This window comes from Toxotes jaculatrix, chromosome 16 (assembly GCF_017976425.1).
Source record: "Toxotes jaculatrix isolate fToxJac2 chromosome 16, fToxJac2.pri, whole genome shotgun sequence".
Lineage (NCBI taxonomy): Eukaryota > Metazoa > Chordata > Actinopteri > Toxotidae > Toxotes > Toxotes jaculatrix.
Window position 1 is genome coordinate 21,103,460 of NC_054409.1, and position 19,113 is coordinate 21,122,572.

Consider the following 19,113-nt stretch of genomic DNA (forward strand, 5'->3'; position numbering starts at 1 on the left):
AACACAGAGCGAGGAAGTGAGAGAAAGCAACAAAAGACAAAGAGAGTACTCTCCTGCCCTCTGTTTGTGTGTGTGGGTGAGATTTTTTTTTTTCTCTCTCTGTGTGAGCCTGAGAAGGGGGAGGACCTGAACCCTGCTAAGTGCCCCTGCAGGAGTCCACAGGACCATACACACACACACACACGCACACGCACACACACACACCACAGGCATACTTGCTCAGTCCACTGCAGCTACTGCAGCCTGAATGAGTCCAAAGCAGAGGGAGAAACAGAGCAAGGAAACAGGAGTGCGAGAGAGGGGAGGAGAAATCTCTGGAGTTACTACTTGTTGCTCTTGGTTTTCTGTGCGGATTCAGGATGATATTCCTTCTGCTTTCCCTGCGGCAGTGGGATCTTGTCTGAGGTGAGCACTAACATTCCTCTGGTTTTTTTTCTCCTTTCTCTTGGCCAGTAATTGTGTGAGAGGAAAGGGGGTCTGAGTTCTACATTTTGAGTTTTTCTGTGTGATTGCTCTTTTGTTGGAACGGTGAAGGTGGGGGTTGAAGGAGAGTAGAAGGTGTGGAGGGAAGCTTTTCACGTGCCGGGGAATCAACATTGTCACCCTGATCTGTCAGAGAAAGGAGCAAAGTAGAGGTTGAAAGAGGCAAACCATCTTTTATGGAAGAAACAAATGAGGAGAAAAGAAGTTGGTGAATAAATGTCAGGCTCAAAGACACTAAGAGCTGAAACATGTGATTTTGAGCTCTGCTTCTACAAGTGGGACAGCAGAAGATGAGAGAAAAAAATCAATCCAGCTCTCAGTCTCTCCACACTCTGTTCTGATTAAAGCCTCTCTTTCTTTGGTGTTTGTGTGTGCAGCTTGGAGCTGCTTTGCTGACAGGACCATGCGACATAAATGTGACATTTATTCATAATTTCTCCGGTATGTGTGTGAATGTGTGCTGGAGAAGTAGTCCCATTCCAACACGCTGTGGCAAAGGCACAAGGTGGTGTTTAACTACTTGAGCGATGTGTAGTCTTCATTTATCAGCTTCTGTGTGATTACAGTGTCTTCTGTGACTCCTCTACCACAGATAGTAGCCTACTTTAGTGTGCAGCCTCATCATCATTCCTCCACCAACATGTGTTTACATGCTGCCGTCTGCTACCCACACACACAAGTTCTGAATGTCAACAATTTAGAAGGTAGCTCTTTTAAAGTTAGACGTCAACAATTTCAGTGACGTGAAAGATTAATGTGAAACATTTTATGGCCTCTTTGAATAAAGCGATTTATCTGTTATAGAAAATTTGTGTCCAACAGAGGAAACACTTTAAAATATCCAGATTCCATTTGAAATGTATTTAGATGTACAGGTTTTTGTGGGCTTTTTTGCAGTAGTAGTGCAGTGCTGTGTGTCCGGGCGTGGGGCGGGCATTGTTGTCCTATTATTAGAGCAAGCTGGGCCAGCCAGCAGCTGTGGGGAAGGAAGTAGGCTCAGAACAGCCGGAGAAGAGGGATTACTGGGAACACTGAGCGGGAATTATGGACTGACTGCTGGAATGGCATTCCTAAGGTGGCCGAGTCAGGGGAGTGATAGCAGATCACCAGTCAAGGATCAGTGTGGATCATAAGAGTAAAAGAAAGACATAGAGTTTGGAGTTGAACAGTGATCTGGACTAATACACTCTGTAGTAATCTGCAATTGCAGCGGTTGTACAGCTGGATTACTTGGTTGTTGATTTATTGAGCTGGATTTGTTTTGTCTGCAAGTTATATTTTTGTCATTTATCTGTTTTTTGATTAATCTGTGAACCTTTTAGTTTATGAAATATCTGAAAATAGTGAAAACTGCCAATCACACTTTCTCAGAACCAAAGGTGACATCTTCAAGATGTTTAGTTTACAAGCATATGAAAGAGAAAAGATCTTCACCTTTCACAAGCTGAAACCAGTAAAGGTTTTGCTTTTTTGCTTGGTAAATGGCTGATTTAGTGATTTACCAGATATCAAAAATAATTGATTCATTTCCTGCTGATTTTATATTGAATTAAACCCCTCACTGGAATTCGCCATATTTTTCTGCAGACCAGCAGCATGTGCAAAGGAAGGTTATTTTAGTTTGAATAAAAGGTGAAAAATAAAATACAAACCTAATACAATCTGTCACTGAGTCTGCTAACCCGCTCTTTGTAACATCTTTATCTCTGGCGGGCCAGGCGGTGGAAACTGACAAAGTGTTCTAAGGTAGTGAAAGTGGAAGGAGTTTCTTGCAGATAGTGATTACTTGGTGATTGACTGCTGTGATAAACTGCTTCCACATTGGCTAAAGAGAGATAATAGCATCCCAGTATTACTCACGTACCTCGGCTACCTCACTCCCTCTCCTGCTGTAAATCTCTGGTGTGTATTCCAGTGAAAAGCGCTTACTTAATGATAAATGTGGTAACAAGGGCTTTGTTACCTGACTTTTTTGCGTTTTTTTTCCAGCATGGTTAATTTTTATTTGTGTGATCACTGCTGAGTTTTCTGAGTAAAGGTGTGTCTTTGCCTCCGTTCCCCATATTGTTGAATGCAGACTGTGAGGTGTCGTTTTTGGTGAAAAACTGCCGATAGAGCTATTGTGAAACAAACTGGAACAGAACAATGGAGAAATGATTCAAGACGAGTATCTACTGTCTTGATTGTACTTGTTTAGTTATTTTTTTATGATTGTGAAATCAAAGATGTCAGCTGGGAAAAGTGATGATAGCAACTACTTTGATTACAACCCATAAATAATCATAGGTGTACAGTTGCCTAAATACAAGACTTGTTATTGTTCTATAGAATTTACTGCAAAGTGTATACACATTACACAAGTGATCAAGTGAAAAGCATGTGGGACGTTTCTGATTTTCAACCCAATCATGGTGGCAGTATAGTTCTCTGTATTTTGATACTGAAGTCTTATAGTTCACATACCGTCCACATTGTCTCCCCCTCACAAAAACCTTCCTGTGGCTTACAGACTTTTAGCAGCACAGGACCTTCCCTCATTTCCCCCACTCTCTTTCCAGCTTTCCTTTACCCCTCCCACCTTAGCTCTCTAAAGAACAGCTATGTAATTAGTTGGAGTCATAAATCCCAGACAACAGAAGGGATTTTGATATATGTCTGACATCTATATATGGGGGGCGGTTTCACCGTGTATGTGGATTTTACGTTTAGGGAGCAGAAGAGGGTGCAGGGTGCTAGAACACCGTACAATTACCAAATGAACATATGTTTTGCAGGGTACGTTCTGTGCATCCAAAGACACGTGCTTTGTGTGATCATGTGTGAGGTGAACGATCTGGTTAGTGTGTATCTCAGTTTCTTTCACATTACATGTTCGGGCATGTGGATGCAGTTGTAACCTTTGTGTCTGCACTGGCACTTATTGCGCGTTAAGATCACAATCAATTTGCCATTTCGTTGTGGGCCACTAATGACAACTGTGGAGAATTATTTATTGTTTCCTTGTTATGGCAATGAAGTGCTTAACATCTGATTTTAGGGCCACAACAAAGCTTAGGTTTTGAAAGTCTTTGTTCTGTTGCCCCCAAAACACCCCTTAAACAACCAATTACTCCCACTGCTCACTTGTGAGGGTGCATGCACTCACGCATACAGTGAAGATGTACAATACACATAGGTGGCCTTACTGATAAATTTCACTGGGAAGAAATTGAATCACTTACTATGTAAATCATTTCTTGCATTTAATGATTTTAAAAATAACAAATCAGCATGGCATGTAAACAGGTCAGGACTAATAAACAGCATTTACATAAATAAAAGAAGTTTCTTATGCCAAGGAGGCCACATGATTATCTTAATCCATTTGTACATCCATTTGTTTGTTTGTTTGTTTGTGATGAGAATATTTTAATTTTCTGGTTGGTGTGAAATTTCCTATGCTATTTGCATTCCCAAGAGAAAGAAACCTATTCACTTTGGACAGCAGCTCCACTTCCATTCTTGCTCTTTCAGCTTTCACCCAGTGTATCTCTTCACATGTAAACACAATATTATGGTGGATATTTTTGCTCTCTTCACGCTGTGTGAGTGTGTGTTTGCATGCAGGTGCGCACATGGGTGCGGGAAGAGGGCCTCAGGGCATAAGCTGTTGCACACTTCTCATAATAACATAATAATATGTTGATATATTGACCCTCATTATTAATCCAGCTGGAGTCCATATGTAGTTGTTAATAACTGAATTCTGTGGCCCCTCTCAGCAGATGTGGTGCTTTAATCCCGACTGTGCTTTTTGACATTCATGCCCTCCGCTGAAGCTGCCAGTTAAACGGATGTATGGGCTCAGTGTGTGTCTGGTTCTATTCATGTAGGCTTAGAATTTGACTAGGCGTGCTGTAGTGTCAGCATGTATGCTGTATGCCACCATGCTGCACACACATATGGTTGCAGTGGATGCTAATACAATCTCAATACATTTACTGTGTTAAAAACTCAAAAGGAAAGTCAGTAAACTCTGTTTCTGCGAACAGAGAAAACTGTCTAAGAGTTTGTTGTTGACCTTTAATGATGTGGTTGCGCATCAAAGGATCTTTGTTTGATACAGTCCATCCAAATGAGTTTTATTTGAATGTAGCACTTCAAGCTGTTAATCAGAAAATGCTCTCAAATTCCAGTACAATTACCATGGCAGCTTTCATTAATGTCCCAGGGGTTGTTCTATTATTCACCGTCTGTGCAGCAACTCTGACATTCTTTCTGGGGATGAAATCATCACCACTGTCTGTCTCTCTGCTTGTTAGCGTAAACAGAGTCTTATTCAAATTCACAAATTAAACCTGAACAATGCAACCCTACAGAAATTATCCAAATTCTGCTCTGGTGTTAGTCCAGTGTTTGAGGAAAGAGGTTAGAGATGTAGAACTGACACTGTGAACAGCATGAGCAAGAAGGTGAGTTTGACTTTTAAAGTGCTGTCACCAAACTAATGAAAGTATGGTAACGTGGTAGAAATTTAAATAAATCAAAGTGTGAATTAGTTTCCAAGGCAATGAGTCATATCCACTTTCACATTATGTGGGCTGTACAGTCAGACAGACACATTACCTAATGCTATGCCAGTATTCTTGCAAAGACAATTCTGGGATGGAAATGTCATGAGACTGCCTGCGTTAATTTGCATATATTTGTGTATGTGTGTGTGTGTGTGTGTGTGTGTGTGTGTGTGTGTGTGTGTGTGTGTGTGTGTGTGTGTGTGTGTGTATATGTGTATGCATGGATATATAAAGGTGTGACACTGTTTGTGTGCTCCATCTTGACTAATAAAGCCTTGTTGTGTTGCTCCACAAAGAGCCCACCCATTGAGTTTTCAGTGAGCCAAGAGATAACAGTGCAAACATTTCATGGTTTTTATCTGTGGGTGTCCAGCAGTGGATCAGTGTCTAGTTTAACACAGTTGTGTAACTTAGTCCACTACGTCTCCCTTTCTTCTCCCCTTTCATAGATGTTTGTTTTTAGGGAAAGTTTGTTTTTTTTTCTCCACGAATCTATGGACAATTCAGTGAAGAGTGCCAAATGGGCAGCAAGTGTGTATGTTTGTATGACCTCTGAGTGAATGACGTCAGTCACAGCAGGGTGTCGGACGAAATTGTACTGTTTACCTATGTAGACACGCACAAAAGAAAACAAATATAGGTCTTAGAGACGTCTCAGGAGTGTATTTTACACTGCACCCAGATAATGAAAAGAGGGATTATGGATCAGAAGGATCAGTTATGATAACTTTATGATGACTTTATAGTCATGTTCCCACACCTCAGTTATTTTGCTGAGGTGTGGGAACATGGCGACATTGCAACAGAGTCTGACACAATGAAAAACAAGAGCCAGATAGCTGTAAACAAGCCACCAGTTTAGCCCGATCATATAAACGATTTTATATGGAGGTAAAACAGAAAGCCAGCACCTTTCAAAAGTCAGTATTAATCTGTCACTTTACAGGAAAACACTGTCTGTAAACTGCCTGGATGTTTATAGTTTGAGTAATAATTTTACTGTTACCCTTTATTCCTTTCCAAATAAGTTTGACTGGCATAGGTTTTCAGCCTGTCCGATAGTTGAGTGCTCCTGTCCTTTACTTTGACTCCTTTTTAGACATGTTTTTGCCTCCCTGAGTCTCAGTAGTTTCTTTAATGAGTGGAGTGCAAAAAAGGGCACCCACTGTCTGCATGCACAAGTCCTCCTTCTGCACTCCCTGAGAAGTTTTAAAGCTACTACTGAGGGCGTTGACCCCAGAATATATTTACACGGTCCTCTAAAAAACACGACATGACAAAGTTTCTCTGTTACAGTGCTATAGTTCGATGGCTGCCTTACAGCACCTTTTACTGTTCCTAATTTATGCAGCACCACAGATGAAAAGCTCTTTGAATTTGAGATTAAAGTCCTGCTAACTTGTCTCATGTCAATCAGCTTTCAAACATGCCATGAAACAACTATCACACTTATAAATATTCATCCATGGCTGGTGGGGCAGTGAGGGTTCATCATTGCTGACGCAGTGTTTTCACAGAGCAATGAAGCAATAAAGTATTAGAGCAAACAAAAAGTGTTGTGCTTCAGAATAGATTTCACATATACACTTGAGTGACAAAGCTGTGGAGACAGGGACTAGCTTAAACTTAAAATTTAAATGTAAATGGCCACCTGTTCAGTGACATTTTAGCCTGGTTTTGTCATCTCTTTAGCTATATTTTTAATCTGCACAAAAATGTTTTCTCACAGGCAACGTATCACCAGGCTTTCATTGTTTCTATGGTAACCAGTAAGGGGATCAGGAGATGTTCCACATAGCCGTTTTTGAGATCAACAAAAAGACACATGCTGCTTCCTGAGAGACTGATTAATATGTTGGTAAATTATTTGATCCTCACGTGTTCCATGACAGTAAGGTTGGTTTTCTTTTCTGTACACATGAGGGAGGGCGTCCTGATAGCAACCTTATTGTTTAAGATACATTCATGACACTGTCTGAACACACCTTTCATGATGGATTACTGTTCTTACAAAGGGAAAATAGCCATGTTCTCTCTGTTTATCTGTTCTCCTTCTCAGTTTATCCGACAGCGTTCTCTCAGTTTATCAACATAACATACACACACATACCATGGGAATGAGAGAAATCACGTCGATCATGTAAGGAGGTGGCCTAACATGCCGAGACAAAACAGAAAACAGGAAAGAGGGGAAAATGAACTCCACTCCCAAAGGTTCCCCTTTCCCTCCAACGTACCTCACATCCTCTCACATAACTCCCTGCCTCCCACTTTGACCCTTCACACACACATACACACTCACACATTTAACTTCCCACAACTACATCAATGACAGATTGCTGTTTGTATAGGTGAATATGTAGATGTAAAATATAGTTTGGAAGCAGAGTAGCTGATGTTATAATAACCTGATTTTAAGTGCAACGTTGAGCTAATGTTGCGTTGCTCGTCCGTGTCTTTGTAGAACCAACTGGTGAAGACTGCACTGTCCCAGATAGTTGTACTCCTCCTGTGTCCTGCCCTCGATCTCTCTGAATAGCTGCACAAATACAGACACATTGCATATATGCACATGCACGCACACACAGGCAGAAGTTGTACCTTTTGTCATTGGGCCTATACCACTTTGAGGTAAAGGTACATTCCCTGAATGAAGGTGTTAAAATGCAGAACTCCAAATCTGCCCATTTCCTCCCTTTGGCCTTCCTGACGACTACCGTTCCATCTGCGGAAGGACACAGACATGCACACAAACACACCCACAATGTGTCTGTGCATGTGTGTAGGAGAGAGAGACTACGAGTTTGCTGTTTATAGCTCGGATGTGGATTCCCACGTTAGATAAAGTGTTTCTGATCTTAGGGATGACTGCACTTAGAGGCCACGATCAGTGGCGAGTAGAATTCACTTTAAGTGCCTGTTTTGATGTTTATCTTTGCTTCATGTTTGAGTACATCTGTGTGTGTCTTTGACCACATGTCTGTGTGTGTAGACTTGTTTGCAGATTCCCATGGCCTAAGCTATGTTCGGTGTGCGGTGCTGAAGGGCTTCTTGCAACATAACAGGAAATTGGAACGGTGTAGTTTGCCTAGATCAGCTGTTCAAGCTTTAAGATTTCAATAAACTGAGCCAGCCATGTTGTTTTCTGATCTGGTCTTTCAGAATGATGCAAAACAAGCGCCTAAAAATAAAGTGAGACCAACTTTAATGGTGCAAGGAATTAATTAAGTCTTGGTAGCCAAGAGTGATAACTAAGTTAACACTTCTGGTTCTGCTTCTCAGTAAATTCTTGCTGCAGTTCAGGGAAAATTATCTATTCTCTTGCCAAAAGAATCTTGGTGTTTTTAATTGGTGTATGAACCTAGTGCATACTACTGATTTAGATTTTCTCTATGCACTAAATCAAATGGGACTAGATATTGTAAAACAGAAATGAAATGAAAGAAAGTAAATGTTCTTGAAAGTATTTTATTGTGAAGCTAGAAATGTTGGGATGTGTTCAAGACTAATTTAACTGTTAAAGGAAGGAACTTGCTCATGGAAAATTGGAGTGAGTATATCATCTCTTTAAACAGTAACAAGACTACTAGTCTAAAACCATGCAAGTGGTTCTGTTGCATGGTCCTGTTCCAAAATAGGAAAAGTATTATAAAATATTGAGGGGAAAAAAAAGTCGACTTTTTCAAGAATATCAGCTTCTGTATACCGCAGGACCAACAAAACAATAAGAAACAGAACATAAAGCATTTTTTAATTAAAGTCTTCTCATATTTTATCATCTTTCCAAAACAGTCAGTCTCACTTTGGCCCTGCAGGTCAGACCAGAAATTCCCCGCTGTGAATTTGTATTGAACACAGATCAAAAGGATAAATTACTGTATGGAAGACTCGGGGGTACAACATATTCACACAACTGTATAAATCTCACGATTGCCCAGTCGTGGTCTATGCTGCAGGGGTATTGGTGGTAGTAAACAAATGAGAGGAAAGATGTAGTGAAAAAGGGGATATAGTAAATAGTGAAGATATGCATTGATTTCTAGGGGTACACAACCCTTATAGGAGGAGATAAAGGAGAGAAAATACAAGAAGAGAAAAATATATTTTGAAATGTGATTTCAAAAATATGTGCCCGGGGGTGAAGAAGCAGACATCAAGGCAGAATAATATTTTATTTCCTAAATCTTAAAGGAGAAAGGTTTAGAGAAACATTTCAGTACACCTAAAGAAGTTTCATTATCCATGATATCATGATCTGAGAGTCAGCCAAAAAACAAATGTCTTTAAGTGTGTATATGGTGTGCAGTGCATATGAACAATGAAGGACTGAGTTCTGTGATACCAGACTTTCTGTGTTCATTTGTATGTTAATGCATGGTAATCCTTGCAGTCCACTGACTTACAGTAGCCAGCACAGTTAGAGAGATGGAAGTGGGTGCTCTTATGCCAGACTGTGTGCATGCAGGTGAGAGCTCAATTAACAGTCAGCACATTTGCACATATCAAAGGTCAGTGGTTAATGGATAGAGACGTTTTACAGTAACATTGATTGCCAGCCACAGTATTGCCTGTATCGCTGCCAAAGCTCTAGTCTCGCCTCCTTAGTCTCACTCAGTGGGCCACTTAAATTTCACATGGCCATTTGACAAATTATGCCTATTGTTCATATGACAATGGAGTCTCTGTGGCTGAATGGGAAGCAGCGACCCTTATGTGGGCTGTGACTGAATTCCATAAATTCCAATATAAAGAACATGGAGTATGACTAAGTATGAATAAAATGGGAAACAAGATCAGGTATTGTTTGTATTTCACTGTGTGAATGCCATGTCAACATATCAGCACAGATGTGGGTTGTTTTGTCCCTCTGCATGAGTGGGAGTGGGAACTGGAGTGAGCGCAGAGAAGAAAGTGAGCAATTAAAGGAAAGAACGAGAAACAGTGATTCTTTCTTACAATTACAAAGAGAGGGGGATGTTATAAAGAGCAGCAATAAAAAAACGGAGGAATGAACTAAGAGGAGGATAATTGAAGCACTACAGCCCCACTTCTGTAATGACATGTTTCGTTACCTATAAAACCGGCTTCCTGGCTTTCTCTGTCCTCTAATTTTTTTTCTGAGTCTTTACAGCCTGTCCTGTCAGAGCAAAGACTAGAAAGAATTTGGGCTTATTATGTGCACAATATTTCAGCACCTTGTATAAACTCAGAATTTAGTTGCAGTCTATTACCATTATGTAGGATTGGTTGTCAGAGAGACAACCAAAAAGTACAGTAAGAACTCCAGAGCTCGAGAGGAGAGTTCTGTTTTGTTTTTGTTTTGAAGCTGAGCTCCACCCTCAGTCTTGTAACAACACAGTTAGGTGATTTGGCATATTGGAAAGTTTCTGAAAAGCCTTACACACTACAACACTCACTTCTGCTTTCATTCTTCCATCCCTGTGCCATAGCGTGTTGTTTGACCTGGGATTTAAAGGGGAGTTGCCATGTAGATTAAATAAGAACAGGATTACTAAAAAGAGATGAACAACGAAAACATGTGGAGAGCTTACGCAGCTTAATTATGTGTGTGTTTGTGAACTCATGAACATGTGCATGTGCTCATGCCCCCCAGTGGGATCAAAGCCTCAATCTATGCGTTTTAGGTAGGGATGAGCTTGCAGACGTGAGTCTGTATGCAGCTACAGTGTGTCCTACAGTCTATCTTGCTTTCTCATGAGTGTTGTTTTGCTGTGTGTTTGCAAGCTGGGTGCTTATTCGTTTGATCTACAGGGGATTGATCAGAACAGATTTCCCTGTGTAAGCATTCACTTAAATGTCAACGGTGGAATGTGGGCCATTCACACTGTAATCCTGACTTTGTCTCTTTGATGAGCATAGCACATGGCCTCACTGTGTGTGTTTATTGTGTCACCCAGTGTGTGTCAGTATGGGAAAGGCACAGAGTAAAATCTGAAATTAATTTTGCACATAAAGAATAATTACATTTGAAACTGCTATTGAATTGAATCATGAGGGAGAACAAGAAGGGGAAACTGTAAGGACTTTGAGTCAGGTCAGGCCAAGTCTTTGCTTTTTGCATTAACACAGTTCAATTACATCCTTTCACACACTTTAACTACAAGCATCAGTCAACAATTTCAGGCTAGTTGTTGTTTGTGTTACTGAGTGCTATGTAATATGAGCTGGTATAGTACTTACAGAAACAGCGTTGGAAGGGATTCTCTCTCTGCTGTGAGCTTCACTATTCTGTTTTGTGGCTCTGTGGGAGCCTATAAGATCTGAAGGCCACCAGTGGAGGAGGGAGATAAGAAAAGAAGTACACAGCCGCAGGAGAGATCACTGGCTAAGCCTAAATACACACAGGTAGCCTGCCAATAAGCATGGTATGAAAAAGCACTATAGCAACAATGAGCAAGCAAAAGATGCTTAAATTAGAGGCATTACATTAACACTTTGGTAATATATTTGGAAGTGGAGTGCTTTCTTAACAAAACTCACTGCCGCTTCTGTGTTTGAGCTATTCTGTTTGAATATTGTTCTTCTTCTGTGTTACCTGAAGCAGCGTGCCTGAAAAACATGTATTTATCACATAGTAGGAGTTCCTTGGTTCACTGGAGTTATGTATGTACGCCTGTTTTCATATTAAATGTACAATAAATATTGCGCTGTCGCACATTTAGACCATACATGTACAGTATCAGGTTACAGTTTCATGCATTGTGGGGTAGGATGGGGATGTCATAATGGCTGACCAGAAATTCTCCAAATTCCCGCACTTGGACTTGTGAAAAACACTCAAACGTTTTCAGTTTGTTATTCACAAGAAACATCTGCTGATGTGAACCATGCCCCACAAAAAAAGAGATCTCACACAAACAGGAACTGTTGATTTTCATAACGCTGGAAAAGGTTACACAGATTAGATATTCATCAGCCCACAGTTATTCAAATTATAGACAAATGGAGATGGTTTATTACTGTGGATATTCTGCCTAGAAGTGGGCGCCCAGGTAAGATGACTCCAAAGGCACGAAGCAGAGTGCTCAACAAGGTAAAAAAAAAAAACCTCTGACTAAATCTACTGCTGAATGGCTTCAAACAAAGAAAATCTGTCTTTTGGAGTGGCCCAGTCTGAGCCCAGAGCTTAACCCAATAGAGATGTTGTGGAATGACTTGAAGAGCGCTGTTCACACCAGACAGAGGAACATGGCTGAGCTGAAGCAGTTCTGTTGGAAGAATGGTCCAAACTTCCTCCCAAATGTTTAGCAGGTCTGATCCACAGTTACCGGATGTGCTTGTTTGATGTTATTGTAGCCAAAGGATGTCTGACCAATTATTAAATCCAAGGGTTTGCTTACTGGTTTCACCTGAACTGTGAATATTTAATGGGTGTGTTCAAAAAAGACAAGAAAGATTATGATTGTTTGTGTGTTATTAGCTTAAGCAGATTATGTTTGTCTGTACTTGCAGAAAACCAGGTAATTCCAAAGGGTTCACTTTTTTTTTTTTTTTTTTGCCAGTGTACTTCTCTGGTGACCAGCAGTGGACATGTGAGAGTTTATATTGGTGTGTGTATGTACAGTATAGTGTATGTACAGCAGTTACTTGTGACTGTGCATGAATGCATGTCTTTCTGTGCTTTCGTGGCACATTTGATATTACATTTGAAAACAATATTGCCAGAGGTCTTTCTGTGCTCATCTCAAGGGGTAACTTCATTAGCGAGACCTCTCTCATCTCTCCCCCCCACCCCCCCACCCTCCTTATTTGTGCTCTTTATTCCTTTAATCATGGCGAAAAAAGAGTTCACCCCCTCTCCTCCTCCTGCTCCATCTTGCATATCTGTTTGTCTGTGGCCAACAGTGTCACACAGACTCCTCTGTTCTCTCTCTGTCTCTAGCCTTTTATAATGAGTTCTGCTTGGGACGAGGTATTCTGCAATTTGGCCTTTACTCTGGGGCCAAGAGGGAGTGGGAGGCATGAATAAGAGGAGGAAGAAAAGACAGCATGGATAGATGGCACCAGTCTGTCACTATAGCAGCAGGAGCGCTCAAGTACGGTCAAACTTAGTGTTCAGAGAAAAATTTATTTTGTGTCTGTGAACTTTAATGACTGGCTCAGGATATGGGTGGAGTTTGGACGTACAGGCATTAATAATTACCTAACATACACATTTTGGCATGGATATCTTACATCTTACTATAAGATCAAAATGTCAGCAGTCCATCAACGAGTCAGTCCACTGTACTTCTTCATGCTATGTCAAGACTAGTATTGAACATCTCAGCTTGTCGAGATAAGGGAGAACAGGGAATGAACTTGATGTACGTTTGTCCCGGATGTTTTTTTTTTTTTACAGATTTATTCGTTATATCATGCTAATTTCTTTCAGATGTATTCTTGGTGAGCCAGAAAAAGTAATTTGGGAAAATTTGTGGGGCTATTCTAGAGCCACTTGAGATATTTAAAAATGCAATGCTTACACTTTTTTGAAGTGAACCACAAAAGAACAGGATGAAGCTGACTGGTTATATAATGTATATGATAGATCTAAGGTCTTAAGAAATCCTATCTGGTTTGTCATTGAACTGTAAATGTAAACATAAAACTTTCATTTATCTTTTTATATAACCAAATTAAGCATGGTTTCTTAGAAATGGCTCAGAATTGTGCAAATCAAGCATGCCTTTTTGTAACACTGCCACTTTATTTTGAGGAAATTTAGGGATGTTTCTAATTCTGTGTACATTATCTGTTCATTGATGTCACTTTGTTAGCCAGAGATTTTGAACAGGCTTTGATCTTCATATGGGCCTCTCTTTAATCCAGTCAAATGCACCACTGTCCTCGAGATAAAAACATTTGCCCGGAGAACAGACATGCTCCTCTTTTATCTGTTATTAGAGATGGGTCATTAATTTTTGTGGCTATATCTTTGTCCTTTCTCCTTCTGTGGATTAGATCAGATTACAAGGTGACAGGACAGAATATCAAGACATAGTGATGGAGTGGACAGTTAGCCAGCATGATATTTCAGAGCAGACCACAATAATGTATCTGTTTTCTGACTTTCTTTCTGTGTTGCTGTAGAACCAAAATCCAACCAGAAAAAGACAGCTGTCCTGGATTAAAGATATATGTGCTGTAGTTGTGAACATGTTGATTTTATCAGGATTTTTTGTTTGTCTTGCATTATATTGTGACATGATTCGGTAATTACAGACCCTGTTGGGTGCTGATCCAGTTCCCACAGTGAATTTTATGTGCTTGCATTTGTTAAAGCAATCAAGCAACTTCAGGACAGTTTGACATAACATAACCGAGTGTTTCCATCAGTTGTACATTGCCATGTCTTCCAGAAGGGGTCAGTACTGATGCAGTTTTGATCTACTGTTTGGTCCACAAGCTACATTATATGTGAATATGTTCCCTGTGATCTAATGATGTAATGACTCAGGTACATTATGGATTGTTTGCATGTACATCCAGAGCTTAAAGAAATCAAGTAGTTGAACAAAAAAGTAATCTGCATTTGTTGTGCAAACACACCCAGCATTTCTCTCCTCCAGCTTGTCATTTGTAAGAATAAACTGCTTTTCTTTGTTTAACTTGATAGTAAATTAACACAACAAGAAATTTTACAATGTTGCCTTGGACTTGTAGTGGCCATTTTAACAATTTTCTGACATGTATAGATTTGAGAAAAAAAAATCTGCACATTAATCAATAATGAAAACAATTGTTAGCTGTCCTTTCTATATCCCTATGTACCACACATTTTACCTTTACTGGGAGATGGTCTCATCAGAGAGAGAAAGAAACAGACTGCTCACTCTGTTCCCTGTCTGACATCTTTAAGACTTTGTCACTGTTTACAACAAAGCAGTAGTAGTTTTATTATGTATATTAAAGTCAAGTTGTCTTTTAGAGGGTGAGCTACTATTTGGACAAGGAAAGTCAAGGAGCAGTAGCTATCAATTTTGGCTTATCCCCTGCTCGTAATCCATACTAATATGTTTTGTCAGTTCCAGACGAACAGGTTTTGCCCAGACACTCAATCCTTGAATCTTTATGGTTTCTTATCACATGCTGGTCTGTGCTGTTATTTCAGAGCAATGACTCCCTCTGAGTTGTCTGGCTTGAAAGGCAGGCTATATTTCAGGTATAACAGCCAGTATGTGCCACTTTCTGTATGAGATCCACCATCCACATAGAGACAGTAGAATGAGCTGTGTTAAGAATCGATACGTCACTCTTTGTCTTTCTGTTTGCTCTGAAAGTGGAATTAGTTCCATTTTCCACTCAGCTGGATGCATCAACTGCATTCGCAAGAAACGTTTTAGAGCTTAACAGGTTCAGTGACTTACCAGGTTTTGGGACATTTCCATTAACAGCAACATATCTTCTGTTCACAGAAGGCTTTTTGTTGTGCTGTTTCAGTCACCGGTCTTCATTGTGTTTTAATTTGAGTGTCTGTATGTGCTTGCTCTCACACTGAGAATGTGCTAAAGGAAAATATAGGCTATGTCTTTTCTTACAGTGTAATCCTCAGAACTTAATCAAAATATGTTAACATGCACACAGCAGACAAAAAGGTTTACTGTTCATAAACCTCCATCTTAAAACTTAAATTCTTGGCATAAAAAATCTAATCTTAAATCTTTATGCATTGAGCTCTTTCAAGTGCCAGTTCTCTTTCAGGTTAACCTTAGATACAAACTACTGAGAAATGGATACTGTTACTGAAAGTAATGAAATATTATTCTTTTTCAGCACCAGTCAGTCTAACTTTCTCTTTTCTTTCTTTTTTGTTGCCGCATGTACCTGACCCTTGTCTCCACTGGTCTCTTCAACAGGTAAAACATTTTTACTTTTACTGTACTTGTGATTCTTGATGTGGCAGGTAGTTCTTTTCATGTCCTTCTCCCAGGTTATTTTTTGGTTTCTTGAAGCAGGCAACAGGCACATTCTTTCCTCTAGTCTCTAAAGGATTTTTTTGTGGATGAGTAGAGTAGACACACTTAGCCCCCTATGCTGCAAAACAACCTCGCATCAGGCCCTTGATGTGTCCATGAGTCCTGGGTGTTTTGTTCATTCATAGGAACATGAGGGCTGTTCATATGTTAACCTGCAAACACCATGTTCCTCCATGTTTAACTCCTGCTTGATGATTCTGTGCTCAGCACAGTTAATGGCCTGTGCTGATCACTGCAGACGTCTAAATGTGTTCATCATGATAGATTTATATTTAAGTCATAGTGCATCTGTATCCACCTGCAAGACTTTGTTGTTTCCAAACCTTTTCCCACTCTGCTCTCGCACATTTTCGATTCAGTTTGCTGGCTGCCTGGAATGTGAGAAAATTAAATACCTAGTGGAAATGCCTGGTTTTAAAGTAGCACTGTCAGAGTTTGTAAAGAAACCTGCAAATCTGTATTATTTCTATTACACCCCACTAAAGTAGAAAGTGAATTCAAGTAATAATACATGGCACTGTGAACAAAACATTTGTTGGGGACTGTTTTCAGTGGCAGCTTAATACAAATTTCTCTAATCTAGTCAGTACTAAAAGTTAATGACCAATTCTGAGAATCAATAGTGATGCATCTTTGGGTGCTACCCTGCACTGTAAGAGTTAACCACTGGCATTCAAAACCCTGTGGTTTACTTTACCTTTTCTTCTTGACCTTTTATTGGCCCCTTCACTGCTCACTGGTGTCTTTGTCGTGGAGCAATAGGAGGCCAGCAGTAGCACACGAACTCTGCATGACCCTGGTTCTCTGGTCTGCCTGTCTATAGACTCCTAAACTGTCTAACAAGAACTTATTGTTGGTGGCTATTCCCACAGTGACTATCATACAGGCAACACAAATCAGTCTGCTTTGTAATTAAAAAAAAGGTTGTACGGCCTCACACGTGTCTCTTTTGTGTGTGTGTGAATAACGCTCACTGTTAGCCATAAGAGTTCAGTTGTAACTTTAATTCGTGAGTATTTATGTGACATTACGGTCCAGGTCTTTAAACACAGACACACTGTGCGTGTACATCACTGGTTTCTCCACGAGAGTCAGGGAACATGTTAACAGTGTCTTCAGGGTGTTTCATGAAGTGAACGGCAGCAGTGTGAAGCCTGAGGGCCTTTACATTCCCACTGCTACCTGGCACGAGGCTCTGACTCACTCTGGAGTGATGTATACCTACTAATGGTCCGACTAAATACTCTCTGTGGGACCAGGGGCACAGTCAAACCTATGTTAGAGACATACAGACACAAACACGCACTGCTGCATTCTGTCGCTGGGAGTTTATGGGCTGAGGTAATGACAAAAAAAAACCACACACATTGTGTATGATTACGATCCCCACTGCTCTCACTAGCAACAAGCGGCCTTACAGTGAACAACTGAGCAGCCACAGGGAAATGTAATGTGGAGGGAGAGTATGAGAGAACAGGAAAGACGACTTTGATTAGGCACAATCAGCAGATGAATTTATTCATCCTGGGACCGTGGGAGACAGTTTTTATTCAGTGACGCCTCTGTGGTGAATTTATTGTACGGATTTGTTTCTGTTCTTGTTCTTGTCGATCACAGTCTGTCTATATGTCAGTTCTGTGGCATTTGTTTCGCATTTTCCCTTCTGCTGATACATTTTGAGTCTGCCTGCAGTGTTTTTTATATTTCTCTTCAACCACAGTGGCTAATAGATGCTAACTTACCATTTCTTCTACCTATGTTGCCCAGCTGCCATCAGAAATGAAGCCACTAATTTGGGTTTAATTTGGTCTTTTATTTTTGAAGAAAGAAAAATCTTCACACAAATTCCACTCACTGAAAGCTTGGTGGAACTTTCAGCCACATCTCATGGCATTCATCAGTGGATCAAGCTGTGATTCAGTCATTTTATTATCTGCACTGGTTTTAGTTCAGTTATAGTTTTTGAATATAAACATATGCTGTCATTAAAAGCTGTCCCAGTTGTTGACTACTGGAACAACATGGTTTGGTTTCTGAAGGGTCCCTGGTAGGACACAGAGACAGGAAATTCGTTAGTTTTATTCTGGACTGAAGCCATGGGACAAACAGAAAAAGCATGTGGGGCTGGCATTGTGCCTTATGCTGAAATTTCAGAGGAGTGTGACTGATACCAACATCCTGCTCCTGTATTATGAAAGGTTATTTCCCTAGATGTTGCATATCTACATAAAATTCAACTTAAAAAACATGAGAACTCAACAATGGTATTCTTATGATACATATAGTATTAATATTTAAGTAATCATGAATAATGTCTGGATTTTAACACATCACTTTTTTAATAATCCCTTTTGTTTTAGTGACACTCATAATTCATGATTTTTTTTTTTTTTTTTTGGAAGCTCAAAACCACAGTGTGAAAAAGCTGACATTGCTCAGCCCTAGTGTGCAAACATATGTGCATCCCAGCAATTGTGTGTGCGTTTCATTGTGTCTAGCGGTGGACTATGGTCCATCTGCCTGACCCTTTTCTTCAGAGCACATTCTGATTGGCTCTTTGCTGCTCTTAACAGCCTATTTACATCTGCTTCTGATAGGCTGTCACTCCCTGCCATGCCTTCCCTGCCCAGGGAGGCAAATTAAAGTGGATAAGTTGTAAAACCAGGAAAATGACTGTGACTGGATCAGGAATCACAGGCGGTGCAGGTCGTGGTGGCATTTTTATAAGTCAGACTTGTTTACTGCACCAGATGCTGTCTCATCTGTGACTCTGTGACTCTGAGTACTTTTGACGGAGGGAAAAACAGTCTGTTATCTGATAGCTGTCTTCTTAACTCCATTCCACTGAAGCTCTTATCTGTGCATGTTTTCTGTGCAGCTCAAACTTTTCTCCTGTTGTTCTCAACTACAGAGCACACTCTGTGTGTTACACACACTCATACAGAGTCACAGGAGTTGGAAACAGGAGTTTGGATGTACATAACTGTTACAAGAGACTCATTTTTTTGCTTTATGAAACAAAGGGACTGTCTTTCGGTAAAATCCTTCAGTGCTCTCTGGTACTGGCAACAGGAACAGCTTTCCTGTCATTCAGGATA

The 19,113-nt window shown here is 40.3% G+C and overlaps 1 protein-coding gene across 5 annotated transcripts in view; it reads left to right on the forward strand.

The window, feature by feature from the left end:
• Positions 1-19,113, forward strand: part of dab2ipb (DAB2 interacting protein b) — a 114,790-nt gene that overhangs the window by 14,746 nt on the left and 80,931 nt on the right. The window contains exon 1 of one of the 5 annotated variants that reach the window (XM_041058834.1): positions 262-405. The exons of the other annotated variants lie outside the window; for them this stretch is intronic. The gene's annotated coding sequence lies outside the window, so the exon portion shown is untranslated. Of the gene's footprint in view, positions 1-261; positions 406-19,113 lie in introns of those variants that run through there. 5 annotated transcript variants of the gene reach the window in all.